General features: G+C 42.9%; 1 protein-coding gene across 29 annotated transcripts in view; it reads right to left on the bottom strand.

Annotated features, from left to right (window-relative positions):
* Window positions 1-22657, bottom strand: part of LOC126354726 (calcium/calmodulin-dependent protein kinase type II alpha chain) — a 976610-nt gene that overhangs the window by 944991 nt on the left and 8962 nt on the right. The gene's annotated exons all lie outside the window — the stretch shown is intronic.

Here is a 22657-nt window from a genome sequence, read left to right as displayed (position 1 = left end):
TGAGGTCCGGTGAACCGGCCTATATGTGGGTGGTTTTTAGGCTGTTTTCCAACTGCCTCGGCGAATGCGGGCTGGTTCCCCTTATTCCGCCTCAGTTACACTATGTCAGCGATTGCCTCGCAAACAAGTTCCCCACGTACGCATACACCACCATTACTCTACCACTTTAACATAGGGGTAACACTCGTCTGGTGTGATACGTTCCCTGGGGGGTCCACCGGGGGCCAAACCGCACCCTGGGTTTGGTGTGGGGCGGCGGAGGGGTGAAGTGGACTGCGGTAGTCGTCGTGGGGTTGAGGACCACTGCGGCGGGGACGGAGCCTCTCCGTCGTTTCTAGGTCCCGGTTAACATACAATACAATACAATACAATACAATGGTGCAGGAAAATATTAGTGGTAAGTAACTTTCATCAATAACTATATTAGAATTGCAATATTAAACTGGATTTTTCTCAAAACTATATTTTTTCTTTCATGTAGCATTATTTGATGAACTAATGGGCTTAGAAACATGAAATTTGGTCAATTTGTAGTGCAGATGGTACTAAGTTATTACAAGAAAATTGAGAACCACTAAACAAACAAACTGTTTTATAATAATGTACAAAAAAGTTAAATTTTACTAGTGAAAGAATACATTTTTTCTTCAGAACCATACGAAATACGATGTTCATTTTACTTGCAAACTGAGGCATATATGTTATATATACGTACAGTAAAAATTTCATTGTTTTATCACCTATAATTCTTTTGCAAAGTATACCTATTCAAAGGGTAAATAGGGATAAAAATTGCCTGCCGTCTCCCCTTAAGTGAAAACCCAAACTGCACAGCTGGCGTAACGTCGGAATTTACAGCATGGCAGTCTGTCTGTGAGATCCGCACTCTTTGCAGAAATGGTTAACCAGTCCAGTAGCATTCCATGTCTTTGACGATTGGGCAGTACAGAAAACCCGCTAATATCCGTGGAAGGTCATTGCGACAAATTTACATCATTACATACAGAGTTATTCTCACTCATTATCCTTTGATAGAAGATTCTGTTAACAGGATACAGGGTTAAGTACTGTTGTTCGTAGATATACAAGGGTAATCTTCATATTCGGACAAAATGAAAATTTTTATTTTATAGCTTTATGACTTTATTCTCAACAAAATAAAAATAAAAAACAATGAAGTATTATAAGAAGGTATATTTTCAGTAAATAATAGCATGATTTTTTTACATAGTTTTTAACAATTGTTAACTAATACGACTTAAATAAAGTACTATTCGATTCTCACGTTACTTTAATTTTCACGCTGTTGGCAATGTAGCCTTGTTTTGATTGTTTACGCCAATTTATATACTCCGAGTTAGAAGGCAGTATTCGTTTACAAGCACTGTCGACTGTCGAGACAGTACAATGCTGCGCCAATCTAGTATCAGTTTTCATATACGACAACTTGTGATTTTTAACAGTGCGAGAAGTTAATCACGTACAGAAACTGCTGTCATGCTTAACATGGGTAAGAGTACTGTGGTAGATCTCGTCAGACGATTCAAACACGAGGACTGCATAGACTATGTATCTCTAAAAGACCAACCAAAGAAGTTGGATGCACGTGACACGAGAAATTTAATATAAAAAATGAAGAAGGCACCTAAATTAGGAAGTGAGATTCTACACGAGACTAGAAAGGAGGTACATCCTCCAACGATTCGCAGGGCAATGAAAGGTGGCGGCTACAATGGAAGAGTGGCTAGGAAGAAACAGTATGTGAATGTACAGAATATAAAGAAGACATTGGATTTTCCCAAACAGTTTGTTACGAAGGAAGAAACTTGGTGAAATGGCATAATTTTTACCGACGAAGGGAAATTTAGCATTTTCGGGTCGGAAGGATGAAGGCTGAAGAATTAACAATCACAAATGTTCACCCCACAGTAAAGCGTGGAGGTGGCAACGTTCTCTGTGGCGTATATGCTCATTTGAAATCGGTAAATTAGTGTTCGTTAACAGTATTCTGGACAAATTTGTCTGTCTGAACACATTAAAGAACAATTTACGAAAATTGCTGAAAAACTGGGATATCAAATGCGGTCACATTTGACTAAGATAGTGACCCGAAACATAACGCTCGCATTGTGCGGCAATAATTGTTGTAATACTGCCCAGAAGTCTTACACCCACCACCTCCATCACCAGACCACAATCCTGATGAGAAAGTGTGAGGAGAACTAGAGCGACGTATCAGAAAAACACCAGTATCTTCCAAACTATGAAGCGTCGATTAAATGACAAAATGGACTGTGTATGTGCTGACTATTAAAAAAAATTATTAGCAATACGCCGCAGCGTAAGAAAGAAGTGACAACAAAATACACTATGTGATCAAAAGTATCCGGACACCTGGCTGAAAATGACAAGTTCGTGGCACCCTCCATCGGTAATGCTGGAATTCAATATGGTGTTGTCCCACCCTTAGCGTTGATGACGTCGCAGGCATACTTTCAATCATGTGCTGGAAGATTTCTTGGGGAATGGCAGCCCATTCTTCTGAGAGTGCTGCACTGGGGAGAGGTATCTATGTCGGTCGGTGAGACCTGGCACGAGGTCGGCGTACCAAAACATCCCAAAGGTGTTCTGTAGAATTCAGGTCAGGGCTCTGTGCAGGCCAGTCCATTACAGGGATGTTATTGTCGTGTAACCACTCCGTCATAGGCCGTGCATTATGAACAGGCACTCGATCGTGTTGAAAGATGCAACAGTGGAAACCAAGAAGGTGCTTTAAACATTAATGTAGGTCTGTGCTGTGATAGCGCCACGCAAAACAATAGGGGGTGCAAACCCCCTCCATGAAAAACAAGACCACACCATAACACCACCGCCTCCGAATTTTACTGTTGGCACTACACACGCTGGCAGATGACGTTCACCGGGCAGTTGCCATACTCAGACCCTACCATCGGATCGCCACATTCAGTAACGTGATTCTTCACGACACACAACGTTTTTCCACGGTTCAGTCGTCCAATGTTTACGCTTCTTACACCAAGCGAGGCGTCGTTTGGCATTTACCGGAGTGATGTGTGGCTTATGAGCAGGCGCTCGACCATGAAATCAAAGTTTTCTCACCTCCCGTCTAACTGTCATAATACTTACAGTGGATCCTGATGCAGTCTGGAATTCCTGTGTGATGATCTGGATAGAAGTCTGCCTATTACACATTACGACCCTCTTCAGCTGTCGGCGGCCTGTGTCAGTCAACCGACGGGGTCAGCCTACACGCTTTTGTGCTGTACGTGTCCCTTCACGTTTACACTTGGCTATCACATCGGAAACAGTGGCCCTAGGGATGTTTAGGAGTGTGAAAATCTCGCGTACAGACGTATGACCCAAGTAACACCGAATCACCTGACCGCGTTCGAAGTCCGTGAGTTCCGCGGACGCCCCATCCTGCTGTCTACTGAGGCCGTTGATATGGAGTACCTGCAAGTAGGTAGCATCACTATGCACATAATATGATAAACGTATGTTTTGGCGGATGTTCGGATACTTTTGAGCACGTAGTGTAGCTAACCGACAAGATATTATTTAAACACATATTCCTCAAAAAATTGTCTTGAAATAATTAGTTCTGAAAGTGTCCGAATACTGAAGTAACGTGAAAATAGGACCTAGTTTTATTTAAATATTATTATCAATAAACGATTGTAAGCTACATTAAAGAAGTTTATGCTACTATTTACAAGACATAAAATTTAATATAATACTCGATTACGTATTGTTTCTTTTGTTATATAAAGTTACGAAGTTACAAAATAAAAAACTCAGTGTCCGAATTATTAAAGTTACTCACTGTAAATATTCCAAAACTGAAAACAAAAGAGACTTAGCTGAAGATGGGAAAAAGTCTCTCGTCATTTGGGGACAAAATTGGTGTCTTAAGCGATAAGATTAACGAAAGCGATCACGCCACTACACTCTCAAGAAAGGTACGACGAGAGGAGAAAAAGGTTACCCCGTGTGTTGCTCGTGTTCTGTGCACCTCTACTATGGGAAAAAGTATGTCACAAATGAGGAAATAGAACTTATAATTTGTAAAACTTGTCCCTTGGCAAAATGAAACAAATATTGAAAAATAAGTCGACCAGTATATGCGACTCTTTTTTTTTTTTTTTTTTTTTAAAAAATGTTTTCATTGCAGCGAAGCGATGAGCGAACGTTGGAATTCCGGAAAATTGAGAAAGTTGTGCAGCCAGGAGAACAGTGGCTGGAATTGAAACAACTAATGCCGGACAGCCCTATCTACCTGGACCGTGCTGTGCGTGCGTGTGCGTGAGAGAGAGAGAGAGAGAGAGAGAGAGAGAGAGAGAGAGAGAGAGAGAGAGAGAGAGAGGGGGGGGGGGGGGGGGAGAGAGAGAGAGAGAGAGCACTGCGCCTGCCCCGTGAGTGCCTGCGCGCGCTGTTGACATACCCGCCGAATAACATGCACTATCGCTTGTCTGCCGTGCTAACGTTTCTGTCGGCTTTAGTAGCAGCTGTAATCTTCTGTTTGCCGAGCAGATAACGCCACTATTGACGGGATGGTATGTGAGGGGCAATGCGCAGCTGCCCTGCGGGATTCGAACGGAAATCCTGTAGTGTGAGTACCAATTACAGTTTGATACACAGTATTGGACAGTCAATTCTGTATAGACCACACACAGTAGCTGCGAGACGCCGCATAACATTGACAAATGAACTGACCCAGAAGCGTTTGTATTATGCAATGTTCCTCATACAACGGCCGTTCTCATCATTCACCACACATATTGTATATTGGGAAAACGAAACGGTAGAGTGAAGTAGCGATTAACGAAGAGCGTAGGATACGACAGCTAGCCAACTACGAAGTCGTTAGCGGCGGGGCACAAATTCGAATAGAAAAACGAAAATTGGAAAGAGACTGACCCACATTAGTTTTAACGGAACCATTCTTCTTGGCTTTAATAGTTTAAAGGAAACCACGGAAAACCTAATTCTGGATGGCTGGACTGGCATTTATAGTCCGGTTTTGTCGAATGAGAGCTTATTGCCTCAACCACTGGGACACCGCGTTCGGTTACACAGCCGACGATGGAGACAACAGGATAGAAAATCAGCTGAAATAGTTGAACAGAGGGAGCGTCACAGGACCTGATGGAATACCAGTAAGATTATAGAGTATGCGAAAGAACTTTCTCCTCTTTTAGCATGATTGTGTCGAGTGGATGGATGAGCGAAGAGCACGTCATTCCCGTTTTCGAGAAGAATTGTCGAACAGACGCACCAAACTATAGGCTGATGTGACTGATGTCGGTTTGTTGTAGAATTTTGGAGCACGTTTTATGCTCGCGTGTTATAACGTTTCTGGAGACCAGGTTTCTCCTCTTTAGGAATCAACATGGATTCTGAAAGTAACGATCGTGTGAAACTCAGTTCGGTCTATTGCCCAAGAGACCGAGAAAGCAATAAATACCTACGCCAAATTGACGCCTTGTTCCTTGACTTCCGAAAGGTGTTCGAGTGAATTTTGCACTGCCATCTCATGAACAAAGTACGTGTGTACGGAATATCATGCCAGCCATACGATTGGGCCGAAGAGCTGGTAGCGAACAGAAATCTACAGGAGGGAAAGTAATTTCGAGCGAAGTCCAGAGGAGTGTTATAACACCATTATCGCAATACAGATAAACGACCTCGCGGATGACGTCGGAAGTTCCGTGAGGCCTTTCGCGCAAGAAGTGTTGTATCCAGAGAGACCCAACGCTAGAAAATTTTAGCGAAATGCAGGCAGACCTGCAGAGGTTCGACGCTTCGTTCAGGGATTGGTAGTTGACCCTCAGCATAGCTATATGTAACGTATTGCCCATAAAGCGGCAGAAGGACTCAATACTGTATGTGTAAACGATTGCAGAACAACCTCTGTAACCTGACATACACAGTAAACATCTGTACTGTACATAAGGAGAGATTTAAAGTAGAACGACGACATCAAATTAATCGCAGGTGCAGCAGATATCAGAATTATATTCGTTGGGGGAATCCTAAAGTAATGTAGTCCACCCACAACGGAGATACGTTACAAACCCGCCGTTCGAACGATACTTTAATGTTGCTCATCAGTCTGGAATAGATGCCAGATAGGACTGATGGCGGAAATGGGGAAGATCTAAAGAAGAGCAGCACGTTTCGTTACAAGTCCATTTCGCAAGCGTGGAAGTACCACAGAGATACTCAGCCAATTCCAGTGCTAGTCGCTATAAAAGACTGGTTCTGCATCAAGGAGTCGTTTACAATTGAAGCTCGTAGGGCGTTGGTTCATAAAGGAGTCAACACATACATTGTTTTTACCTATGTATATCTCGCGAAAAGACTATAAAGGCAAAATTAAAGAGACTGGGGCTCACACGGAGACTTAACAATCGTTCTCACCGCGAACCAGTCGCGACTGGAACGGGAAGGGGGAGGGAGTGATACGTGTACACTAGCTAACCTCCGCCACACCACCATAAATGGCTTGTGCTACACAAGAGTAGATGATAAAATAGTTATTTACCGCTATAAATGAAGAGGATAACTGTACAAGGGCGGAATTTGTCTTTGCCTGTGGGCGGACAACGGACTCCGCTTGTCAGAAAAAGTCGGGAAAGGAAGACCCACTAATTCCCCTATCTGAATTCCGCATATTACCCTTCAGCTAAAAGAGCGCGTGCATACACTATGTGATCAAAAATATCCGGATACTCCCATAAAACATACGTTTTTCATATTAGGTGCATTGTGCTGCCACCTATTACCAGGTATTCCATATCAGCGAGCTCAGCAGTTGTTAAGACATCGTGAGAGATCAGAATGGAGGGCTCCGAGGAGCTCACGGACGTCGAACGTGGTCATGTGATTGGGTGTCACTTGTGTCATACGTCTGTACGCGAGATTTCCACTCTGTACGCGAGATTTCCACACTCCTAAACATCCCTACGTTCACTGTTTCCGATGTGATACTGAAGTAGAAACGCGAAGGGACACGTACAGCACAAAAGGATACAGGCCGACCTCGTCTGTTGACTGACAGAGACCGCCGACTGTTGAAGAGAGTCGTAATGTGTAATAGGTAGACATCTACCCAGACCATCACACAGGAATTCCAAACTGTATCAGTATCCACTGCAAGTACTATGACAGACGGGAGGTGAGAAAACGTGGATTTCATGGTCGAGCGACGGCTCATAAGCCACACATCACGCCGGTAAACGCCAAACGACGCCTCGCTTGATGTACGGAGCGTAAACATTGGACGATTGAACAGTGGAAAAAACTGTGTGGAGTGATGAATCACGGTACACAATGTGGTGGTCCGATGGCAGTGTGTGGGAATGGCGAATGCCCGGTGAACGTCGTCTACCAGCGTGTATAGTGCCAACAGTGAAACTCCGAGGCGGTGGTGTTATGGTTGGCCGGTTGGTTTAAAAGAGGGAGGGAGGGTGGGAGGGAGGGAGGGAAGGAGGGAACCAAACCGCTAGGTCATCGATCCCTTGTTCCGAATGAAACAATGCCACAAGGGTGAGAATAAAACAAGCAAGACTGTCAACACAAAACTGGGAGAAAGAAAAAACCAAAAGAACGTCGGAATGGCAACAAACACTTAAATGGACTAAAGGGGAGAAGAAAACCACAGAAACGCAAGAAACAGGTAGAAGAGATTAAAATGACAAAACAGTGTACCATGGCTGGCTGACCATGAGAATAAAAAGGAGAAGCCAACCACTCTGTAACACACTAAAACCTCCACCCTAAAATCACTAGGGTGGAGGACACAGAGGGACAAAGGACATGCGCTAAAACTTAGATAAAATGATAAAACTCACCCTCACGAATAAAACGTAAAACTAAATCAGCCGATGAGGCGTTGTCAGATAAAATTAGCTATACCGAGTCAGGTAACGGAAGATTTCGTCGCAGGGCAGGCAAAGTGGGACAGTGCACCAGAAAATGGGCCACTGTCAACTGGGCGCCACATCGACACCGAGGCGGGCCTTCACGGCGCAAGAGGTAGCTGTGGGTCGCCTAAGAGTGGGCAATGTGGGGTCGACAGAGAACCACAGAGTTCCTGCGATGACCAGCATGGAGGATTGCCACACATTCGTAGTCTCCTTCAGTTTGTAGTGAGTACTGAGACTACGCCATTCCGTCTCCCAAAGCAGACTGCTGTAGAATTTTGAAAGTGGCAGGTCAAACCATAGAATGGGACCTGAATTCATAGGGTTGAAAAATGTGAGACTCCTTTTAGTCGCCTCTTACGACAGGCGGCAATATCTCGGGCCTATTCTAACCGCCGGACCCGCCGGGGGCGCGGTGACGTTATGGTGTGGTTGTATTTTTCATGGAGGGGGCTTGCACCTCTTGTTTTGCGTGGGACTATCGAATCACAGACCTACATTGATGTTTTAAGCACATTCTTGCTTCCAACTGTTGAAGAGCAATTTGAGGATGACAACTCCATCTTTCAACATGATCGAGCACCTGTTCATAATGCATGGCCTGTTGCGGAGTGGCTACGCGAGAGTAACATCCCTGTAATGGACTAGCCTGCACAGAGTCCTAACCTGAATCTTATAGAACACCTTTGGGATGTTTTGAAACGCCGACATCGTGCTAGGCCTCACTGACCGACATCGATACCTCTCCTCAGTGCAACACTCCGTGAAGAATGGGATGCCATTCCCCAAGAAGCCTTCCAGCACCTGGTTGAACGTATGCCGGCGAGAGTGGAAGCTGTCACCAAGGCTATCGGCGGGCCAACACTATATTGAATTCCAGCATTACCGATGGAGGGCACAAAGTTGCAAGTCATTTTCAGCCTCTGCGCCTGCTAAAGCCGCGTGGGTCACAGGCGAGCAGAAGACGATCTCCACAACGCCGCTATTTTGTTTTTGTTTTTTATTTTTTTTATTTTTAACAGTTATTATTTTCAGTGTGTATTGGAGAATGTTACACAGAAGTGGAATCAGACATTAATTACCGCGTTCAGCAAATTTTAACATCGATTTTAGTAAAGTTTATTACACATCAACAATAACTTAATTATTTTTACGCCCTAGCGATGAAAAAGTTAGTTTGTTTACTGAGTTAGCTAGCTTTCCCAAAACACACCGAACCTGTTATTGAGAAAAGGAGAACCAGTATAACATAACAAGCAGTGCCAAAGCATGAAAAACATTTAGACTGACGTCTTCAGAAATCTGTACTACATTGCTTAACAAGTCCTCTGCTGGTGAAACGGGCTGAAATGGAGGATTTGGTCCGGTAGTAATATTCTGAAATTCCCAAGCTTCCTGAAACTAGCTTTTTTGTATGTTAACATCAAACGGGAAATTAAAAGTAAACTGCAATAACGTAACAAGCGAAATAAGGGGACATGAGTTATTTTTCCTTTCGCTGTGGATTCAACATGAAGCTCCGTGACAGCCTGAGGAAGGTGTAAAGCAAATTCATTCTTTTGTTTGAAAAGCATTACTATCTGAAAGCACTTCTTAGTAATATCATGGCATTATTTCATGTCGACAGTGAATAACTAGGATTAGAACTGTGCGACGACTTATATACTAAGAGGAAGCACCTGTGATATGTTCTACGAGATATTTTACTGATTTACAATGGGCAGTGTACGACAGGTAGGCTGCCAACACATTCGTCTGAGGCGAAGCTCTTACAATTTAATTGTTCCGACATAGGTAGCTCTACATTTGACACTACTTGATTTCATTTATTTGCTTAAGTCCTCATTACTCAAATTGGTTAGAAATCGCACTGTTGTACACTTATGCAGAGCATACGTACAAGCTCCACCTTGAATCTGCCAACTACACGCAGCTGGGAGAGCATTGCTCCAACCACTTCCGAAAGATGGCGTCACGCACTCGAGGAAGAAATACCCGCTTCCTGGAGCACATGCTCACTCAACCTGAATCAGTGTGGATGGCAGTCGCTGGGCGGAAGACGACAATTTTCTCATGAGAGTGGAATCCCAACATATCTTCTCTGAAGTGTAGTTGCAGCTGAAAGTAGGCGTGACGTTGACAAATGTAATCACTTTGTCTCGACGGGGCGTTCAATTTCTGCTTCGGCAGCTTGTAGTTACGATCTGCAAACCCTGTGCGTCTCGGTCTGGTTGCTACTGTTATTACAACACACTGACGCTTTTGTTTTACAAACAGCGCTGAGCGAGACTGATTCCAATGTAAATATAATATAGCTTGTTCAGTTCTGTTCCTATCTGTGTGCATGATCTCTTTTACTTCGAAAATACATCTGAAGTCCAAGACTCCCGAAGTATACTCACTACAATGTGCGTTGCATAAGCCGAGCACGTTAGTAAAACAATGAAACACACTTCACGGCCAGAACCAAACTACAGTCTTCCATTACACCACTCCGGGTTTAAGTGGGCCATGGAGGCACCTGTTAACTTCATTGGTAACCGCCTCACAAAGGCGAGGCAACGCTAGTGGTGGAAATCATGGTCCAGCTGTAATCTGAATACCGGTACGAAGAATATTCTGCTGCAAAGTGAACGGTATCACGGCTAAGCCATTCTCCGCCATCCTCTTCCTCCCAACGCTGCTAGTACAATAATGTATATTGGAGAGCGTGTGGGAAAGTTGTGGGAGCTACAGAAGGGTGCAGCTTTGAGTTAGAATGTGGGGTGCAACATCTGTGAATGGCAGGTTCTGGTTGAATTTCCAATTACACAGACTTTTCAAATATCAAGAAAATTCACCACAGCATTCTCTCAGCTCCACAGTGAAAGATTTATATAGAGTTAAATATATTCTTTGTGCCTAGAAGAACAAAAATACTGGTGAAGTCGATACTAGCAACCTTACCCGTATATATCAAATGATCCGCCAAATAATTCGCAGTGATGTAACACAATTTGTATCATACGTCGCCTTTAAAATGCGGGAAAAACAAAAATATATAAATTAGCCAAGGAGCAGGAGTACTGTCGTAACCCTTCACATAATAATGTGTCTGTGGGATCTGCATTCGTGGTGCAAATCGTTGCCGGTCGATGTGGCCGAGCGGTTCTAGGCGCTTCAGTCTGGAACTACGCGACCGCTACGACCGCAGGTTCGAATCCTGCCTCGGGCATGGATGTGTGCGATGCCCTTAGGTTAGTTAGGTTTAAGTAGTTCTAAGTTCTAGGGGACTGATGACCTCAGATGTTAAGTCCCATAGTGCTCAGAACCATTTGAAACATTTTTTTTTGCAAATCGTTGACCAGTCCAGTTGCATCCCATGTCTTAGAAAAATTCTGCGGCACCCACACATATCTGGAGATAACTAATCGCGACATATTTCCTTCCTTCCGTTCACAATGCACTTCATTGTGCTCTGTTAGACGACTGCGTTAACAGCGAACAGGGCCAACTAATGCTGTTCCAGATAACTTTTCTTCCCTCTGCACAAGCAGATAATATACGACACTGGAATATGGCGGCTGAAATACAAACAGTGACTTAGAAATAAAACTCGGTTGTATTTTTGTAGGCACATTCTGCTTCTTTCCATAGACTCGCTGGTTACATAAAACCCCTTTACCATTTTTTTCAACACTTACTCCGAGTCTTCTCTCATATAAACTGTAACCGATACAAGCTGGACCGCAGAATTATTTGCGAATCTGAAATACTTTGTTCCACTCAGAACAAACTATTTACTTGTATTAAGCACGCTTTCTATGAAACGTAGGCACGCTATTTGTTTTCCGTGAATTATACCGATTTTAGACACACAATTTGTTATTGCATTTCTAACATCAAGACACTGTGGTAATGTGATAACGTCAGAATGTCATGAACCATGGAAATAATAACTGTGCTTCCTCTCAAATTAACATAAATTTTATTGTATGCACCGCAATAAGACATGACATCGTTGTAGTTCGAATTTAAGTTTAATATTCCATATGCTACTCGAGCGAAACTTTTACCATGTGCGGATCAGTCGATAATGAATGGAGATGAAAATAAAAAATATTAAATACAACTTCTGTCTTGTGTCTGAAATGGGAGTTAGGTTTCAGATGACACACGTGTCAAATACTCCTCTCGATTACCGTGATCATAAATAGCAGTAAAAAATTCAGCAATTACACAATGCTCTCACTCTTATGACGTTCGCCCGCTATTAGCCTTCAAACATGCAGCAATGTGAAGACAATAGACCGCTACATCATCAGGATAATCGGGAAGTGTGGAAACATAATCTATTCTCAATTACACCTTCACAGAGAAGCAAGCTGTCTGCTGCATATTCAGTCAACATATGACGTGTATTCCATAAATATTTACAGGGTAACATGATCCTTTCACAACATACGTAATAATGAAAACAAATGCACCAAAATGTTGATAACAAAGTGAAAGTGCGGCGATATGAAACTGTGTTTTGGTAAAATTGTGGTCATTATTGTAGACGTTGCTCATGATTAGTAAGTATTTTCTTCCGATCTGGACGAAAATCTTCGTGAATATTCATACCACAGCTATCAATGACACTGACGTTCTGAAACGTGATGCGAACTTATTCGTAATAATTTGCGTTTCTAATTTATTCCGACGACATATGGAGCACATGACTTCCAACTAACACTGTCAGTCCTTCAGAAGCCTGTATGGAATTTGAGTAGATGTAGACATATATCCTCATAAAAGCGGTTGTATAAAATATTCTGTAAGTATATTTTTCACCTATTTATTTTCATTGTATTATGATGGCAAAAACTATTATCATTGTAAGATGATCCCTGGATGCATAAATAAATACGACGAAAGATCTGAAATACAGCGGCAGTTACGTTTGATTCAGATACTTGCTCCCCGTTCCGTCCAAAAGTCACGTTGAGTTCGTTAGTACCGGTTTTACTTCATGATGTGAAAACAGTAATATCTGCGCTGCATACCAAGGTAATGAATCCCAGCGGGTGTGTGTCCGAATTCCTAAGAGACGAAACTGCTGAGGTCATCGGTCCCTAGACTTTCACACTACTTACGCTAACTTAAACTAACTTACGCTAGGGACCACGCGCGCGCGACGGAGGACTCGACCCTCCGGCGGGTGGGGCCGCGCAATCCGTAACATGGCGCCTCAAACCACGCGGCACTCTGCGCGGCAATCCCAGCGCGTATGAGATCGGTTAAAACTATTGGTTAGCGAATACAAACACTGACCGGGTACTATTAGGTCTCCTCACATCAGTCATTGCCTTTAAACAGCTATTTTTGCACCTTTTCTGTTGTTTAAGCGCGAGATATCACGCCAACTATTCACCAATGTTATCATGCCTTGAGACACAACGTTATTAGTCACTTACCTTGCATAAGTTTATGTGAGTTCCTTGAGTACCTGGTGCTGGTCTGATCGATAAATCGACCGACCGCGTTAATTATAGAACCCCTTTTGATGCAAGGGTTCGTGGCACAATCAATATCTTTGCAACTGATGCTGTTTTCTTTGTTCACCAAACATCGTTTCTCAATCGCCGTGTCGCGACACATTTGTGCGCCGCGAATGCCTGTCAGGTACGTCGCGCGATTTTTAATGTCTTCTAATCGTCTGCAGATAAAATATCTACGACATAAAAAATTCTCACCAAATAATTTCTTTGAGTATTCCAATTTGCAATTTGCAATTTCCATAATAAGACAAGTTATTTTATGTATATTTGAAACATAATTTGGTGTGCCCCAAAGGAAAAAAAAGTTGAGAAACGCTGCACCAGACCGTTACCAAGCCTGCTATTAGGACAGAGCTATTTCCCATCTCATCATGACTTTGATCTTCCGTAAGTCTGCCATTTGATGATGATTATGTTGGATGTGGGGCGCTCAATAGCATGGTCATCAGTGACCTTACAAATTTTCAGCATGCCGTTCGTTTGGGAGGGGGGGGGGGGGGGACATGAAGGCTCTTCCTACTGGCGGAGTTGCTTATAGGGCATAAAAGTCCAGCTATGAATTATAAAAACCACCGTCATGAAGCACTAAACTAAGACACTGAAAACCGATTAATAATAATCACAAACTTTATGGGAAAGCTACCCATTCAGACCACACGTACCTCCCCTCAGGAGCACTTTAGGGATGGGGTCCGACTGTTCAGAAAATCTCAAAGCTCGTGTTACACGGGTGTCGGTGTCAACGAGGATGGTGGGCAGATCTACAGCCAAACTGAGGGTTGACCTTATGTCCCTACATGAAAGACACAACCAAAACAAGCTGAACCGAGTGTGGCAACCACAAACTTCACACAGTGGTGGATCCTCCAGTCAGAGGAGGAAACCGTGTGGTAATGGGCAATGTCCTACGCGCAGCTGGTGGGCAGCACTTCCTTCCGTCGGTGTGGTTGGAATGAAGTCCGCTATGTCTGCGTGGTCTCTTCCATTTGAAATGAAGCTAATGGTAACTGAAAAGACAAGCCAGCGAACGACAAACTCAACCCCCCCAAGACATAAAAATCGACTGGGAGGCAACAGAGAAACAGGAATTAGGTTCTTTGCTGTGTTATGAAAATGACGTTTTTATTACTTTCCTCCAGAAACCGTAGTCACACCTCTTCTACTTCTAATTTTTCCTAATCTGTTTTCCAGGAGCCCACAATTCACAGCCATACCATAAAGCACTCCTAGTAGATGACTTGACCATTTTTCCTCTTTCTATTCGTATATTCAGTGGCTGTAGATTGAGGCATTTTTTATTTGTTAATTCACACTGATCTTTCTTTTAATAACGTTATGGGAGCTAAAAAAAAATTCTTTGTCAGTATTAAAAGAAATCGGTGAAGAACGGACACTGATTAACACCATATGGGCAAGAAAGACTGGAATGTTTTCCTAAAAAAGGAAAATCTGGGAAGAATATCAAGTAGCCGGCGCAGAACATCAGTAGCGCAGAGTGTGGTCACTGGAATAAACTATAAAATCTACATCCACGTGGTATAAATGGCAAGGAGGAGAGAAAATGGATGGAATAACAAGTCACTTTTGGTGTATGATAAACAGGGTATTATGGTCTAGTAGTCAAGTTCATACCAGGAATCGAGAGGTCGCAGGGTATAATCCAAGTAGAACCTGGCAAATTTTTCAGTCGGTTTTTCACGTATCCTTCATCACACTGAGCAGGGTGGAGCATACTGATACAGCATCTGTCTCATCAGCATCCTTTGACAATCTATGCCAACAGGTGGAAGCAGGATTCAGCTCTGTTTCTGAAGACGGCATGCGACATCTCTTTGATCCTCTCTTATGCGCGATTGTACCAACACGAAACTACACAAGATACTGAAATTGTTGTCAACGACACTATTGTCTGGAGACAGGTGATAATGTGGGCGCCGTTCTGCCTCAACAAAATATGAATAAAAACTCATGAGAGTCAGAATGAATTGGCCTCAGACTGCAATTAAATGATTTTGATTTTTTCTTTTATCATGATCGATTTCGATACTTCTAGTCTCATCTTCAGATGTGCCTGATAAATATACATAAAATCGATGTGTGGTATGTTTATCTTAGGATCATGTTCCGTTCTCGTCAACTGTCCTGTGACGCTAGGTGTCCTAAAGTATTTGCCGGCCCTAGAACGACGAAATTTCACCGAACTAGCACGGTCTAATAACGAAGTGTGCACCATACTACCTACGACAGTAAACTGATGTAGATATTTTTAACAAGAAAAGCATAAGAGTAAGTGTGTCTAGGCCACCATAAGAGTAAGTGTGTCTAGGCCAAGCAAGATATTTTAGAAGCGATTCAGGAACTTCGATTTTGCTCGGGCTACCATCTTCCCCGTGGAGCAGATGACTAGATGATATGCAATACATTGTATGCGAACACGAAGATTGCTTACCCCCCGCCGCCTCTTAGGGCATAATCGACACAGAAGGACGCCTAGCACAGAGCATTATGTCTGTCAAAAGGTGATTCCCATAACGTTGTATGAAATCCCTAGAAGTTTATTGCAAAGACTTCGAAACACACTGTGTGTATGAGCTGGGAAAGGTGAAAGGGGGTAAAAGGAAATCCTGTTAGTTTCGCAGTGAATGACGAAATAATTTTCAGATTTCACGATTCTGGGTAAGCTTATTATTAGTCAACACCCGTTACATTTTCTGCCTTTCTTCAAACTAATACTAAATTCATACGTATGTCTGTCCGGCTAGATGGCGGTGCAGGACGCGAATTTGACTTTGAGGAAATTTCTTTTCCAGGGAGCAGGTTATCTTGACTCATCCCCTGGTTGTTTTTACTCATGTACTAAGCTGTGGATGAACACTAAACAACACCAATGTACGCAAATTAGGAACCACTTCGCTAAGTCACAAAGACGTTAGTCTGCTACGTTCAACAAAGTGCTATACAGGAAGATGAGAGAGTAGCGTATTTCTGATGTCACCATGAATTCAACAGTCATAATTTATTAACATTGCTAACTAAAGAGTCCTCATAATGACAAGTCTGTTTTGGGTTTTTTAAAAAAAATAACGAATATTATTTCGCTAAAACCTTATTCTGAAGCCATTATCCCTGGCTTAGAATAATCTCTCTCTCTCTCTTTCTTTCTCTCTCTTCCTCCCTCTTCCCTCCGCACTCCTTTCGTTGTCTTAAAATACGTGTGTGATTAGTGATTCCTCTGAGAATTCGTTGAGGACAGAAATCACATTCATTGGTTAACGTTTCTCCAGGTACCTCGTGAACAGATTAAGAGAGCACTTTCGTTTACTCTGGAGAATTTGGAGACTACATGGTGACACAAAATTTCCAAGAGCTCAGCCCCACATATCGAAATCCTGCATTCAGCTCCGAGCGAGATTCTTAAGGAAACTGTTAGTACCGTAATTACAGCACCCCACACTGTGATTAACTAGTTAGTTTTAATGTGCTATGATAGGTGGTCTCTGATGGCAATACTACTCAGTAAAGTACACATGGTGTTATAACAAGGATTTCGTATGATCTTGGAAATCGCTAAAATTAAATAAAAAAGAAATAAAAAAGATCGTTTCGGCCAAGGAAATACGAACCTAAACTTACGCTTTAGCTGCTGGATTACATTCCATCTCAAAAATACTTCAGGCTTTTACCTTTTGTTACTTCACTCGTTTGATTTACCGCCAATGTTGCCCCCTTTTACTATACAGCACCTCCTCAGCAACAATTTCAGACTCCACACAATACTAATCAAGATCATTAAACTATATTAATGAGTTTAATATGGTGGTCAGACGAATCATAGGTACAAGGAAGGTAATTCTTATAGATAAGCTAAAGTATTGAGACATGAGTGTGGCAGTGCACAAATGGGTTAATTCGTATTTAACTGGAAGTATGCAGAAATTTGAAATTAACAGTACAGACAGTCTGCTGAGTCCTCCAACTGGGGAGGTATCAAGAAAAGTGTCCCACAGGGTTTAGGTTTGGTCTCTTATTGATCTTAATATATATATTAATGACTTGCCGATCTGTATTCATGAAGATGCAAAGTTAGTTCTCTTTATTGACGATACGAGTATAGTAATCACACCCAAAAGATACAAGAGTTAGCTAAGGAAATTGTAAATAATCTTTTTCGGAAAATTAATAATTGGTTCTTTGCAAACGGACTCTCATTAAATTTTGAGAAAACACAGTATACTACTGTACAGTAAATGGCACAGCACTGTTGATGAATATAGTTTGTTGCTAAGACAGAACATTCAAAATTTCTGGGTGTGTGCATTGATGAGAAATCGAACTGGAAGAAACACACTGCTCTGTTGAAACGTTTGAGTTCAGCTACTCATACCATTAGGGTTATTGCAAATTTTGTCGATAAAGATATCAGCAAATTAGCGTACTACGCCTATTTTCATTCACTGTTTTCAAACGGCGTCATATTTTGTGGTACTTGATCATTAAAAGAAAAAGTATTAATTGCACAAAAGCGTGTAATCAGCATAATAGCTGGATCCTACCTAAGATCACCTTGCAGACATTTATTTAAAGAATTAGGAATATTCACAGTATCTTCACAATACATATCTTCAATTATTACTGATAACCGATCCCAGTTCAAAAATAATAGCAAAGTGCGTGGCTACAACACTAAGATAAAGGATGATCTTCACTATTCTGGGTTAAATCTGACCTTGGCACAGAAAGGGGTGAATTATGCTGCCACAAAAATCTTTGGTCATTTACAAAATGGCATTAAAAGTCTGACAAATAGTCAAACAGCATTTAAAAACAAATTAAAAGAATTTCTGAATGACACCTCTTCCTACTCAGTAGATGAATTTTTAGATGTGAAGTAACAGTTGTAAAAAAAAAGAAAAAAATTAATTACTCCATGTGGCTTTATGTAAAACTGACGCGTTCCACATCATTACGATATCTCGTATTCATTATCTACTGAACACTTATTAATGTGATGTAGCTACGAAGAGACCTAGGGTAACAGAAGAAATATAGCAACTGATCAAAGAAGAAGGAAGTACAAAAGTGTTCAAGGAAAGCCACGAATACAGCAATAGGTCACTTACGAATGAAATACACTCCTGGAAATTGAAATAAGAACACCGTGAATTCATTGTCCCAGGAAGAGGAAACTTTATTGACACATTCCTGGGGTCAGATGCATCACATGATCACACTGACAGAACCACAGGCACATAGACACAGGCAACAGAGCATGCACAATGTCGGCACTAGTACAGTGTATATCCACCTTTCGCAGCAAAGCAGGCTGCTATTCTCCCATGGAGACGATCGATCGTAGAGATGCTGGATGTAGTCCTGTGGAACGGCTTGCCATGCCATTTCCACCTGGCGCCTCAGTTGGACCAGCGTTGCTGCTGGACGTGCAGACCGCGTGAGACGACGCTTCATCCAGTCCCAAACATGCTCAATGGGGGACAGATGCGGAGATCTTGCTGGCCACGGTAGTTGACTTACACCTTCTAGAGCACGTTGTGTGGCACGGGATACATGCGGACGTGCATTGTCCTGTTGGAACAGCAAGTTCCCTTGCCGGTCTAGGAATAGTAGAACGATGGGTTCGCTAACGGTTTGGATGTACCGTGCACTATTCAGTGTCCCCTCGACGATCACCAGAGGTTTACGGCCATTGTAGGAGATCGCTCCCCACACCTTGATGCCAGGTGTTGGCCCTGTGTGCCTCGGTCGTATGCAGTCCTGATTGTGGCGCTCACCTGCACGGCGCCAAACACGCATACGACCATCATTGGCACCAAGGCAGAAGCGACTCTCATCGCTGAAGACGACACGCCTCCATTCGTCCCTCCATTCACGCCTGTCGCGGCACCACTGGAGGCGGGCTGCACGATGTTGGGGCGTGAGCGGAAGACGGCCTAACGGTGTGCGGGACCGTAGCCCAGCTTCATGGAGACGGTTGCGAATGGTCCTCGCCGATACCCCAGGAGCAACAGTGTCCCTAAATTGCTGGGAAGTGGCGGTGCGGTCCCCTACGGCACTGTGTAGGATCCTACGGTCTTGGCGTGCATCCGTGCGTCGCTGCGGTCCGGTCCCAGGTCGACGGGCACGTGCACCTTCCGCCGACCACTGGCGACAACATGGATGTACTGTGGAGACCTCACGCCCACGTGTTGAGCAATTCGGCGGTACGTCCACCCGGCCTCCCGCATGCCCACTATACGCCCTCGCTCAAAGTCCGTCAACTGCACATACGGTTCACGTCCAAGCTGTCGCGGCATGCTACCAGTGTTAACGACTGCGATGGAGCTCCGTATGCCAAGGCAAACTGGCTGATACTGACGGCGGCGGTGCACAAATGCTGCGCAACTAGCGCCATTCGACGGCCAACACCGCGGTTCCTGGTGTGTCCGCTGTGCCGTACGTGTGATCATTGCTTGTACAGCCCTCTCGCAGTGTCCGGAGCAAGTATGGTGGGTCTGACACACCGGTGTCAATGTGTTCTTTTTTCCATTTCCAGGAGTGTATATAGGACGTGCGAGGAAGCCAAGACGAAATGGCTGTAGGTGAAGAAATCTAAAAAGAAATGGTCGTCGGAAGGACTGATTCAGCACACAGGGAAGTCACAACAACATCCGTTGAAATTAAAAGCAAGGGCCATAACAAAGAGTGCAATGCGAATGGGTGGAGGAAAGGGTACATACATGGAGAGAGCACATGGAAACATTTACGAGGGAGAGGACATATCTGATGACGTGACAGAAACTGGAATTGGTATGGAATACATCTACATGGATAAATCACATTTAAGTGCCTGGCAGAGGGTTCATCGAACCACCTACACAATTCTCTAATATTCAAATATCGTATAGCGCGCGGGAAAACGAACACCTATATCTTTCCGTACGAGCTCTTATTTCCCTTATTTTGCGTGGTGATCGTTTCTCCCTATGTAAATCGGTGTCAACAAAATATTTTGGCATTCAGAGGAAAAAGTTGGTGATTGGAATTTCGTGAGAAGATTTCGTCGCAACGAAAAACGCCTTTGTTTTAATGATGTCCACTCCAAATCCCGTATCATTTCAGCGACACACTCTCTCCCCTACTTCACGTTAATATAAAACGTGATTCCCTTCTTTGAACTTTTTCGGTTTACTCTGTCAATCCTATCTGGTAAGGATCCCACACTGCGCAGCAGTGTTCTAAAAGAGGACGGACAAGTGTAGTGTAGGCAGTCGCCTTAGTAGATCTGTTACATTTTCTAGTGTCCTGCCAATAAAACGCAGGCTTTGATTAGATTTCCCCACAACATTTTCTATGTTTTCCTTCCAATTTAAGTTCTTCGTAATTGTGATTTCTAGGTATTTGGTTGCACTTAAGGCCTTTAGATTTGATTGATTTATCGTGTAAGCGATGTTTAACGAATTCCTTTCAGCACTCATGTGGATGACCTCACACTTTTCGTTATTTGAAGTCAACTGCTGATTTTCGTACCATACTGATATCTTTCCTAATTTTTTCCAATTTGTTTTGATCTTCTGATGACTTTATTAGTCGATAAACATCAGCGTCATCTGCAAAAAACCTCAGACGGCCTTTAACACTACCTTGGGGAACGGCAGAAGTCACTTCTGTTTTACTCGATGACTTTCCGTCAATTACTACGAACTGTGACCTCTGACAGGAGATCACGAATCTAGTCCCATAACTGAGACGATATTCCATAAGCACGCAATTTCACTACAAGCCGCTTGTGTGTTACAGTGTCAAAAACCTTCCGGAAATTTAGAAATACGGAATCAATCTGAAATCCTTTGTCAATAGCACTCAACACTTCATGCGAATTAAGAGCTAGTTGTGTTGCACAAGAACGATAGTTTCCATATCCATGTTGACAGTGTATCAAGCAGGCCGGTGTGGCCGAGCGGTTCTAGGCGCTTCAATCTGGAACCGCGCGACCGCTACCGTCTCAAGTTTGAATCCTGCTTCGGGCATGGATGTGTGTGATGTCCTTAGGTTAGTTAGGTTTACGTAGTTCTAAGTTCTAGAGGGCAGATGACCTGAGATGTTAGGTCCCATAGTGCTCAGAGCCATTTGAACCATCTGATAGTGTGTCAATAGACCGTTTTCTTCCAGATAATCCATAATGTTAGAACACAATATAGGTGCAAAAATCCTGCTGCATGATATGGACCTGTAATTTAGTGGATTACTCCTACTACCTTTCTAGAATATTGGTGTGACCTGTACAACTTTCCAGTCTTTGAGTACGGATCTACCGTCGAACGAACGGTTTTATATGATTGTTAAGTATGGAACTAATGTATCAGCATACTCTGAAAGGAACCTAACTGGTATATAGTCTAGACCAGAAGACTTGGTTTTATTAAGTGATTTAAGTTGCTTCACTCATATTTGTAGTTGTTCTTGGTTCGAACTCTGGAACATTTACTTCGTCTTCTTTTGTGAAGGCATTTCGGAAGGCTGTAACTCTGCTTTGGCAGCACTGTCTTCGATAGTATCTCCATTGCTATCGCGCAGAGAACACTGTTTCTTGCCGTTAACATATTTCACATACGGCCAGAATCTCATTGGATTTTCTGCCAAGTTTCGAGACAAAGTGTCGTTGTGGAAACTATTAGAAGCATCTCACATTGAAGTCCGCGTTAAATTTCGAGCTTCTGTAAAAGACCGCCAATCTTGGGGATTTTGCGTCTGTTTAAATTTGGCATGTTTGTTTCGTTGTTTCTGCAACAGTGTACTGACCCGTTTTGTGAACCTAGGAGGATCAGCTCCGTCGTTTGTTAATTTATTTGGTATAAATCTCTCAATTGCTGCCGGTACTATTTCTTTGAATTCAAGCCACATCTGGTCAACACCTATTAATTTGGAAGGAGTGGAGATTGTCTCACAGGAAAGCGTCAAGGTAACTTTTATCTGCTTTTTTGAATAGGTATATCTTGCATTTATTTTTGGAAGCTTTGGAGATTACAATATCCAGTCTCGCTACGACAACCCTGTGTTCACTAATTACTGTATCCGTTTTGATGCTCGTTATTAACTCAGGATTATTTTTTACTACGAGGTCAAGTGTGTCTTCACAACCGTTTACTACTCGCGTGGTCTCATGAACTAACTGTTCGAAATAATTTTCAGAGA

Source organism: Schistocerca gregaria, chromosome 1, assembly GCF_023897955.1.
Source record: "Schistocerca gregaria isolate iqSchGreg1 chromosome 1, iqSchGreg1.2, whole genome shotgun sequence".
Classification (NCBI taxonomy): Eukaryota; Metazoa; Arthropoda; class Insecta; order Orthoptera; family Acrididae; genus Schistocerca; species Schistocerca gregaria.
This window is presented reverse-complemented; position numbering and strand designations above follow the sequence as displayed.